We start from the raw sequence: 12,013 nt of genomic DNA on the forward strand, positions 1-12,013 counted from the left end.
AAGATGACAAAACCCTTAACAAAACATATGTAGAGCATCAGGGCATATCATGCACACAATAATCATGGCAAAAATGACAAAAAGCTAAACGGAGTAGCAGATCTGACAATTATCTCAAGTATCCCTCTTCTAACAGCATTTCGGGCATCAAGATGAACTCAAATGAAAATGATACAATGGAATGAAATGATGTACTCTCTGAGATGAACATTTTGATATGCTATATGAATGAATCAGAGCTACGGATGCAAAGTTACGAGGCTACGAACAGGAGCATATGGATCAGGAAAAACCGATGACTTCGTGAAAAAAACCACCTCTCTCAGATCTAGGGTTTGACCAGGCGCGCAAACCGAGGCGGCCGGAGAACTGTTCACCGGAGATGGGCAGGGCGGCGGCCACCGGAGCTGAGGGGCTCGCCGGGGAGCGGTCGGGGAGGCGGAGGAGGAGCAGATCCGGCCTCTCCCGGCCGGATCCGGCGGCGAGGAGGCGTGGGGAAGGGTCCGGCGAGGCGGCTTGCGGGCGGCGCCGGACGGGCGGCGCGGCGGCCAACGCCGTCAAGGCGGCGGGGAGAGCGGGGCGGCTCCGGGCGGAGGAAGACGAGAGGCGCGGGCGCGGGCGACGGGCCGAGGAGGGCCCCGCCTGGGCCCCGGCGGGCCGGCTCGCGGCGGCGCGGGGGAAGTGGGTGCGGTCGGCGGACGAATCGGGCGACGACACGTGGCGGCGGACGGCGGTAACGGACACGTCCGGACGACGGGTTTTCATCCGGCGGCGCGAGGAGAGGGAGAGGTTAGGGTTTGCCCGAGATTTTTGGAAGGAGATCTATATATAGGCATAGAGGGAGCTACGAGAGTCCAAATGAGGTGCGGTTTTCGGCTACGCGATCGTGATCGAACGCTCTAGATGATGGAGCAGGTTTTGGTGGGTTTTGGGCCAAATTGGAGAGGTGTTGGGCTGCAACACACACGAGGCCTTTTCGGTCCCTCGGTTAACCATTGGAGTATCAAACGAAGTCCAAATGGTACGAAACTTGATAGGAAGTCTACCGGTAGTAAACCAAGGCCGCTTGTAAAGTCTCGGTCCAATCCTGAAATGTTTAATCCCCACACACGAAAGAAAGCTAGAAATGACCACCGGAGGAGAACGAAGCGCCGGAACGCAAAACAGACAACGGGGAAAATGCTCGAATGCATGAGACGAACACGTATGCAAATGCAATGCACATGATGACATGATATGAGATGCATGACAACGATAACAACACACGGAGACAAAGACTCGAACCCAAGGAAATAAATTAACTTAACACCGGAAACGGCAAGAGTTGGAGTACAAATTGGGAAAGTTACATCCGGGGTGTTACAACACTCCACCACTACGAAAGGATCTCGTCCCGAGATCTAGGACTGAAAGAACGCCGGGTACTCAGAACGGAGGTGATCCTCGCGTTCCCAGGTAGCTTCACGGTCGGAATGGTGTGACCACTTGACTTTGAGAAATTTGATTGACTTATTGCGAGTCTTGCGTTCAATCTCTTCAAGAATAGCAACTGGGTGCTCACGATAAGAGAGATCTTCTTGGAGCTCAATGTCCTCAAAGTTGACGGTGCGGTCAGGAGTCTTGAAGCACTTACGAAGCTGAGAGACATGGAACACGTCATGAGCATTTGCAAAGTTTGAAGGAAGCTCGAGTTGATAGGCGAGGTCGCCTCTCTTGCTGACAATCTTGAAAGGTCCCACGTATCTAGGGGCAAGCTTCCCTTTGATACCGAAGCGGCGAGTACCTTTCATAGGAGAGACACGGAGGTAAACATGATCTCCGATCTCGAAAGCCAAATCACAGTGTTTACTATCATAGTAGCTCTTCTGGCGGGATTGGGCTGCTTTGAGGTTATCACGAATGACTTTGCACATTTCCTCTGCCTCTATGATTAAGTCATTACCCAAAAGCTGACGTTCACCGGTTTCAGACCAGTTGAGAGGGGTACGGCACTTCCTGCCATACAGAATTTCAAAAGGGACCTTGCCTGAACTTGCTTGAAAAGTGTTGTTGTAGGAGAATTCAGCATAAGGAAGACAATCCTCCCACTTCATGCCGAAGGAGATCACACAAGCCCTGATCATATCTTCAAGAATCTGGTTGACACGCTCGACTTAACCGCTAGTTTGAGGATGGAAAGCTGTGCTGAAGCGGATGTTCATGCCCATGGCCTTCTGAAAAGAATCCCAAAACTTTGAGGTAAAGATGCTGCCACGGTCTGAAGAGATCACTTGTGGAATACCGTGCAGAGAGACAATACGAGAGGTATAGAGTTCCGCTAATTGAGCTGCAGTGATCGACTCTTTGATAGGCAGAAAGTGAGCCACTTTAGTGAGTTTGTCGATGACAACGAATATAGCATCATTGCCACACTTGGACTTTGGGAACCCAGTCACGAAGTCCATTTCAATGTGGTCAAACTTCCATTTTGGAATGACAAGAGGTTGGAGGAGACCTGCTGGCCTTTGGTGTTCTGCCTTCACTCTTCTGCAGACATCACATTCATTCACGAATTGAGCGATCTCGCGCTTCATTCGAGTCCACCAATAAGCCTGCTTGAGGTCCTGATACATCTTCGTGCTCCCAGGGTGGATGGAGAGGAGAGAATTGTGAGCCTCGTTCATGATCACTTTACGAAGGTCACCTTTGGGTACAACAATACGATCCTCAAAGAAAAGAGTATCCTTGTCATCAAGGCGGTAGCACTTGTACTTGGGCTGGCTCTTGGCAATCCCAATCTTCACCTTTTTCACCATAGCATCAAGAAGCTGGGCTTGGCGAATCTGGTCTTCCAGGGTGGGAGAGACTAGAAGGTTGGCGAGGAAACCTTGAGGAACAACTTGCAGATTAAGTTTGCGGAAAGCTTCACAAAGCTCGGGTTGATAAGGCTTGAGAATCAGACTGTTGCAATAAGCTTTCCTGCTCAAGGCGTCAGCAATCACATTGGCCTTGCCTGGAGTATACTCGATACTCGGATTATACTCTTGAATAATTTCGACCCATCGAGTTTGCCTGAGGTTGAGACTAGGCTGAGTGAAGATGTACTTGAGACTCTTGTGATCAGTGAAAATGTCCACTTTTCTTCCCAATAGAAGATGTCTCCAAGTCAAAAGAGCATGCACAACTGCCGCCAACTCGAGATCATGAGTGGGGTAGTTCTTCTCATTAGGCTTCAACTGGCGAGAGGTATAAGCAACAACTTTCTTCTCTTGCATCAACACTGCGCCAAGACCTTGGAGAGAGGCATCACAAAAGACCTCGTACGGCTTGGACTCATCAGGCGGAGTCAGAACTGGAGCAGTGATCAATTTCTCTTTCAAGGTGTTGAAAGCAATGTCACACTCTGGAGACCAAACGTACTTGACGTGCTTCTGGAGAAGATTAGAGAGAGGCTTCGCGATCTTAGAAAAGTTTTCAACGAATCTTCGGCAATAGCTTGCGAGACCGAGGAAGCTACGGAGTTGCTTCACGTTCTGAGGAGGTTCCCAATTCACAATTGCAGACACCTTCTCAGGATTCACGGCAATGCCCTTGGCAGAGATGATATGACCAAGATAAAGAACCTCATCGAGCCAAAATTCACACTTGGAGAACTTGGCGTAGAACTGATGTTCCCTGAGCTTATCGAGAACCAAACGCAAGTGCTTGGCATGATCTTCCTTGTTCTTGGAGAAAACCAGAATGTCGTCGAGATAGACCAAAACGAAGTCATTGGTGTAGGCGTTGAAGATGAAGTTCATCATGCGAGAGAAAGTCAGAGGAGCGTTGACGAGGCCAAAAGACATGACAGTGTATTCATATGAACCAAAACTTGTCCTGAACGCCGTCTTGGGAATATCTTGCTCACGGATTCGAATCTGATGATAACCCATACGGAGACCAAGCTTGGAGAATACTTGAGCACCTTTAAGTTGTTCGAACAGCTCGTTGATATTGGGAAGTGGGTATTTGTTCTTGATAGTCTTCTTGTTCAATGGACGGTAATCAACACAAAGTCGGTCCGTTCCATCCTTCTTCTTCACAAAAAGAACACCACAGCCCCACGGAGAAGAACTAGGCCGGATGAGACCCATTTTCTCTTGAATATCGAGTTGCTTCTTCAGCTCCTTCAACTCTTCAGGTCTGAGCTTGTAAGGACGTTTGCACACAGGTTCCGTGCCAGGCTCAAGATCAATAATGAATTCAACTGGCCGGTGCGGAGGCATTCCTGGAAGCTCTTCTGGAAAGACGTCTTGATATTCGCAAACGACTGGAATTTGCGAGATAGCATCCAGTTCACCCTTCTCATTAAGAGAAAACAGACGGATGGTATCATCACGAGCGGCAAAGACAATTACATCCTCAGACGAATGAGTCAATTGAATCTGCCTGGCTGCACAATCAAGCTGAGCCTTGTGCTTAGAAAGCCAATCCATTCCGAGAATAAGATCAATATCCGAGTTACCAAGAACCATTGGAGAAGCCAGAAACTTGAAATCACCCATCATGATAGAAATAACCGGAATCTCGTGGTGAGCGAGCAAACATTTACCCGGAGAGACAACTGCTAACGGTTTATGCATAACTTGGGAAGTCAACTCATGCTTAGATGCAAAAGGTTTCGAGATGAAACAATGCGATGCACTAGTGTCAAAAAGAACTTTAGCTGCAATATCATTAACAGGAAGGTTACCCATAATCACATCTGGTGAGTCCTCTGCCTGAGCTGCGTTCATCAAGTTGACCTTGGCATGCTTGGGATTATGCTTGACCACAGCTGTACTTGCCGATCTGACAGGAGGAGGAGGAAGACGCCTCTGGTTGAAACACTTGTTGGCATAGTGACCCTTCTGTTGGCACTTGTTGCACGTGACCTCTGAAAGCGGACGGTGATACGGAGCACTCGATCTTGGAGGTTGAGACGAAGTCTTGTTCGAAAAGCCAGGGTTGGGTGGGTGGGAAGAACCACTGCCACCTTTGCTCTTCTACTGATACGGCTGACAGAACGGAGGAGGAGGAAGCCAATACTTCTGCTGCTTGGCCACTTGAATAGAGGAAGAAGGAGTAGCATATCTGACTCGCTTCTTGGAAGCATCACACCTCAACTGAGCAGCCTCTTGCTTCAGCGCCATGTTGTAGAACTCATCGTATCTCAAGGGCTCAAAAAGAACAAGAGCTAGCTGGATTTCTTCTCTGAGACCACCCCTGAACTGGTATATCATGCTCTTCTCATCAGGCACGTCCTGCTTGGCAAAGCGGGTGAGCTTCTGGAACAACTTGTTGTAGTCATAGACAGACAAAGAGCCTTGCTTCAGGTTGCGGAATTCCTCACGCTTGCTTTCAACCACGCTCTGAGGAATATGATGACCTCGGAAATCTCGACGGAATTCATCCCAAGTGATAACACGTCCACCTCTGGAATCCTTGTACTGCTGGAACCATTCTGCAGCTTGATCTTTGAGTTGGAAGGAAGCGAACTTAACAAAGTCCTCAGGCTTGACGTTACTGCACTCGAAATGCTTGCACAGATCCACAAGCTAATCGTCAGCATCGGTTGCCTCAACACAATTGCTGAAAGTCTTTGGCCCGTTAGCAAGGAACTGGTTGAGTGTAGCAAAGTGATTCTGATTGTTGCCTTGGTTCCCTTGGTTGCCTTGATTGCGCTCTTGAAGAATTTGCATGATTAACTGTGTGTTTGCATTGGTTGCGGCCATCACAGCTTGCCATGCCTCCGGAGGAGGTGGAGGTGGTGGCGGATTAGGATTCGGAGTCGTGCGCGTTGGAGGAGCCATCCTGAAGAGGTTGACCACCCATTAGCACATGATAGACAAATATTGAAGCTGAATCCAACAGAATGAAAATTGCAACATATAGTCTTCACATCCGAACAAAATGAACAAATGCATTCCTCTTGAAATGGTCACATATCCATAAATTGAGAAGCCACGTAGAATTAAGGTAGAGAAATAAATCAACAAGGTACGGATCAAGAACGAATAATCGGTAAGAAATCCCAATCTCAAACCAATATCCGTGGAAGAAGAACTAGAGCTACAAGAATTCCCAACTATGAAACTCCCGAACCTTTCCGGTTATGCAATCAGGTGTAGGGGATACAGGGGAAGCATAATATCTCACCCAAACTAGCAAATCCTACATCCAGCTGTATCCATCCTTCAACACATAACCAAGAAACCTTCGGAAATCATCTACCTCAACCTTCGAAAAGCATCCGTTATACAAGTTATGGCGATACTCCCGAACTCCCGCCCCAGTACTGGGTGGCGTCGAGGTTATCTCACCAAAGAACTGCATAAAAGAGATTTTCGATGTCGGCGTACTAAACTCAGGTATTCCAGAACTGCAACGATAAAATTATGACGACAACACCTCAGAGCTCAACTCCCCGGGACACTTCCACTAAACCCCTGACAGGAGGCACCAAGACAATGTTCTCATCATAAAACCATCAGAACGATTCCAAGATACCCGCGTGATCCTAATTTTTTTTTGTGAAATTTGAGAAGAGAAGAGTCAAAACTCTACGTCAGGATGCCTTACCAGAGTGATGAGGAGACTGGGAAGTAAAAAGAATTCCTAAACTCTCCGATATATAATTCCTAAATGACTCAAAACATTTTTCTAGACACAACTCGGCCGCTAAAAACGATCAAGGAATGGGGCTCCTAAGGTCGGGGAAGACTCTGATTACCAACTTGTAACACCCTCGATGCGACTATAGCTCCCACGTGTCGAGGCACGACTTAGAGACATAATCGCATTGAAGGCATATGTCGCAAGTTAGGCAATCTTCACAACATCCCATGTAATATGATAATAAAAGGGGAGATAACATAGTTGGCTTACACTCGCCACGTCAATCAAGTACATAAATAACATTCCATCATCCAAACACTCATGGCCCGACTACGGCGCCAAAATAAAAGATAACCCAACATGCGACAACGGTCCCGTTCACTCCCAACTGGGCACCACTACTGATCATCAGGAAAGGCACCATAGTAACGTTGAGAGTCTTCGTCGAACTCCCACTTGAGCTCAAGCGCGTCTCCTGGAGCGGAATCATCAGGCCCTGCATCTGGTGTAATAGTAATCTGTGAGCCACAGGGACTCAGCAATCTCGCACCCTCGCGATCAAGACTATTTAAGCTAATAGGTAAGGCAAGGTAAATATGAGTGGAGCTGCAGCAAGCGACTAGCAAATATGGTGGCTATCCTGTTCGCAAAAGAGAGCGAGAAGAGGAGGCAAAGCGCGAGCGAGAAACTAGAGAACAACCTGCGCAAGCATAACTCCAACACCGTGTCCACTTCCCGTACTCCGCCAGGAAGAGGCCATCACGGTAACACACTTAGTTGATTCATTTTAATTAAATAAAGGTTCAAGTTATCTACAACCGGACATTAACAAATTCCCATCTGCCCATAACCGCGGGCACGGCCTTCGAAAGTTCAAATCCCTGAAGGGGAGTCCCAACTTAGCCCATGACAAGCTCTCACGGTCAACAAAGGAATAGACCTCCTCCCAAGACGTTCCGATCAGACTCGGTACCTCGGTTCTTTAAGACACTTCGACAGGTTAAAACAAGACCAGCAACACCGCCCGAATGTGCCGACAAATCCCGATAGGAGCTGCACATATCTCTTTCTCAGGGCACACTCAGATTGTCCAAACTTCCGGTAGGCCATCCCAGAGTTGCCCCTGGTGGCCACCAGCGGCTGACAGTTTGGACCAACACTCAGAGGAGCACTGGCCCGGGGGGGTTAAAATAAAGATGACCCTTGAGTCTGCAGAACCCAAGGGAAAGAAAAGGCCAGGTGGCAAATGGTAAAACCAAGGTTGGGCATTGCTGGAAAAGCTTTAATCAAGGCAAACTATCAAGGGGTTCCCATTATAACCCAACCGCGTAAGGAACGCAAAATCCGGGAACATAACACCGATATGACGGAAACTAGGGCGGCAAGAGTGGAACAAAACACTAGGCGAGAGGCCGAGCCTTCCACGCTTTACCAAGTATATAGATGCATTAAGATAACATGGCAATATAATGATATCCCAACAAGTAAATAAATGTTCCAACGAGGAACGGCCTCCAATCTTCACCTGCAACTAACAACGCTATAAGAGGGGCTGAGCAAAGCGGTAACATAGCCAATCAATGGTTTGCTAGGACAAGGTGGGTTAGAGGTTTGACATGACAATTTGGGAGGCTTGAAAGCAAATGGTAGGCATCGTAGCAATGGCATAGCAAAAGAGCGAGCACTCTAGCATAGCAAAGATAGTAGTGATTTCGAGGGTATGATCATCTTGCCTGCACAGTTGTCAGAGTTGACTGGATCCTCGAAAGCAAACTCAACGGGCTCCTCGTTAGCGAACTCGTCTCCCGGCTCTACCCAAACAAGACAAACAAGCAACAAGGACACAAATCAACCACGTGCAAGGATCAAACAAGATGATGCAATGATGATATGCTATGCGGGATGCGATGCAGGATGCATATGCAATATGTGACAAGGAATGCATGAACCTGGCCTCAACTTGGAAATCCAAGTATGCCACTGGAAAGATGAGATGAAATCGCTTGAAAACGATATAAAGAACACCAGAATCGGAGTTACGGTTTGGAAATGGCAAGCAATTCAAATATGACACTGGTCTGCGATTTACAGCAAGTAGCCTTCTAAATGCAATGAGATGAACATGCTACAGCACCCAAACATGACAACAAAATACATGGAAGAGATGCATTCAAGATGCTTAACAAAAGCCTAGCAATGATCTACGGCCAATTCATCCATTAACAGGTTCAAACAAGCATGGCAAAAATGCATATGGCAAACAGATCTCAGACTTGGTGAAATTAACACTTGTCTGGAATTTCAGATCAGGTAGCACTCTTCGGAGCAACAAAACTACATGCTACAGGATCTGAACATGGCAAAGTAAAGCATGGCGTGGAGCTACTCAAAGAGATTAACAAAAGTCCCTTAGTGACCTTGAGAAAAAAGGGATTAGAAAATACAATTGCAAGCATGTGAACATAGCAAAAACATAATCAGTTTTCAGACTTAGTGAAAACTGGAGCATGCTGAAAACAGATCTCAAGTAGGCATGTTTACGAGCTCGATGCACTCACAACAGTGCAAGTCATGACAAACTAAGCATACACCTATCAAGAACACACAAAATGCAAGCTATACATGGCAAGAACAATAGCATAGCATGCACGGATCAACTACAACATCATCGGCAAAATTGCAAACAAGTTGACAATCTGCCTAGATTCACAAAGTAGTAAAAGTAGAGCTCGATTGACTCAAGTTAGGGTGCTCCATAATTGCAAACAAAGACATGGATAGATATAGCACTACAATATTAATAAAACATCCTTACTGATCATCCTCAAAAGAGGCACGGATCACTAGGAAACAACATGAACATATGGCAACATGAGATAAACAGCTTAAGGACTTAGTGGAATTGCTAAGTCCCTGAAATCAGAGTTACCAAGTGCACCACTTTGCAAGCTTGTGAAAGTCACCACACACATCACAAAAATACATGGGTTGCACCTCTGGAAAGATGACAAAACCCTTAACAAAACATATGTAGAGCATCAGGGCATATCATGCACACAATAATCATGGCAAAAATGACAAAAAGCTAAACGGAGTAGCAGATCTGACAATTATCTCAAGTAGCCCTCTTCTAACAGCATTTCGGGCATCAAGATGAACTCAAATGAAATTGATGCAATGGAATGAAATGATGTACTCTCTGAGATGAACATTTTGATATGCTATATGCATGAGTCGGAGCTACGGATGCAAAGTTACGAGGCTACGAACAGGAGCATATGGATCAGGAAAAACCGGGGACTTGGTGAAAAAAACCCACCTCTCTCAGATCTAGGGTTTGACCCGGTGCGTGAACCGAGGCGGCCGGAGCACTGTTCATCAGAGACGGGCAGGGCGGCGGCCAACGGAGCTGAGGGGCTCGCCGGGGAGCGGTCGGGAAGGCGGAGGAGGAGCAGATCCGGCCTTTCCCGGCCGGATCCGGCGGCGAGGAGGCACGGGGAAGGGTTCGGCGAGGCGGCTTGCGGGCGGCGCCGGATGGGCGGCGCGGCGGCCAACACCGGCGAGGCGCGGGGAGAGCGGGGCGGCTCCGGGCGGAGGAAGACGAGAGGCGCGGGCGCGGGCGATGGGCCGGGGAGGGCCCCGCCTGGGCCCCGGCGGGCCGGCTCGCGGCGGCGCGGGGGAAGTGGGCGCGGTCGGCGGACGAATCGGGCGACGACACGTGGCGGCGGACGGCGGTAACGGACACGTGCGGACGGCGGGTTTTCGTCCGGCGGCGCGAGGAGAGGGAGAGGTTAAGGTTTGCCCGAGATTTTTGGAAGGAGATCTATATATAGGCATAGAGGGAGCTAGGAGAGTCCAAATGAGGTGCGGTTTTCGGCCACGCGATCGTGATCGAACGCTCTAGATGATGGAGCAGGTTTTGGTGGGTTTTGGGCCAAATTGGTGGGGTGTTGGGCTGCAACACACACGAGGCCTTTTCGGTCCCTCGGCTAACCGTTGGAGTATCAAACGAAGTCCAAATGGTACGAAACTTGACAGGCAGTCTACCGGTAGTAAACCAAGGCCGCTTGGCAAGTCTCGGTCCAATCCAGAAATGTTTAATCCCCACACACGAAAGAAAGCTAGAAATGACCACCGGAGGAGAACGAAGCGCCGGAACGCAAAACGGACAACGGGGAAAATGCTCGAATGCATGAGACGAACACGTATGCAAATGCAATGCACATGATGACATGATATGAGATGCATGACAACGATAACAACACATGGAGACAAAGACTCGAACCCGAGGAAATAAATTAACTTGACGCTGGAAACAACAAGAGTTGGAGTACAAATTGGGAAAGTTACATCCGGGGTGTTACACCTTGATGATTACTCTTTCTTCCCTTGAGTATTATCTCCCCCTATAGATATGATTAAGCTTTGATGTGATCTCTCTCTCCCCCTTTGACATCAATTTCCAAGAAGGGTTCTTCTGAATTTTTGTCATGATGGGTTTGGTCCTTGAGTCACAGAACAAAGCAGCAAGTTGAATGGGATGCTGGTCGAGGACAAGATTCATTGAGTGGAGCTAGATCAAAAAGAATGCAGAAATAAGTGGCAAGATGTCTTTCCTATAGTGAAATCCGTGACACTGAGTTGTATGGTTCGGTTGTACCGAGAGGATTCGGTTGAACCGAGAGCATCAGACTGGTCAGACTGAGTTCATCGCAGAGAAAACACTTGTCACCTCAGCTCACTACACAAGTAAGATCTCACAAGGATTTGCAAGGAATTAACTAAAAGATTTGCAATGAATTGGATGCAAAGAATGCAGAACAGAAAATAAAAGAGAAGAAACTAAAAAGGAGTCTAGATGAAGTTTTTTTGAAGAGGGAAACAAATACACATGAGACAAATGCAAGAGCACAAAAAAGAACACAAGAGAACTTCATCTAGAATTGGTCGGCGACAAAGTCACCTATGTTAGAGTATATTGACTTAGGAGTCAAGTGAGATCACTTGATCATAGGTCATACTCATCGTTTAAGCTCAAAATGGGGTTACCATTTTTTGTTTAAGCTTTTTGATGTATTCATATCTTGTCGAGTTGCTTTGACTCATGACTTGGAGTAAAGCTTCTCTAAGATGGAATAACATACCTTGGGTGGTGGCGTTGACCATGATCATGTAGTTGAACTTGTGTGGGTTGCTCAAGGTTGATGTAGCTCATCAAGAGTTGGGAGCACCACTTGGAGTTGGAGTTCATCTACCTACATGGGTTAGTTTTTGCAAGGAAGAGCACTTGTGTATCCAAAATGACAATCATGAAACTCAACATAAAATTTGTCAAAGGATATGTTTGAATGGTTGCGTGCTTCCTTGTCTTCATCCACCATTGTGTAGAGACTTGGTG

This window comes from Triticum urartu, chromosome 1A (assembly GCF_056163025.1).
Source record: "Triticum urartu cultivar PI428250 chromosome 1A, HENAU_Tu73, whole genome shotgun sequence".
Classification (NCBI taxonomy): Eukaryota; Viridiplantae; Streptophyta; class Magnoliopsida; order Poales; family Poaceae; genus Triticum; species Triticum urartu.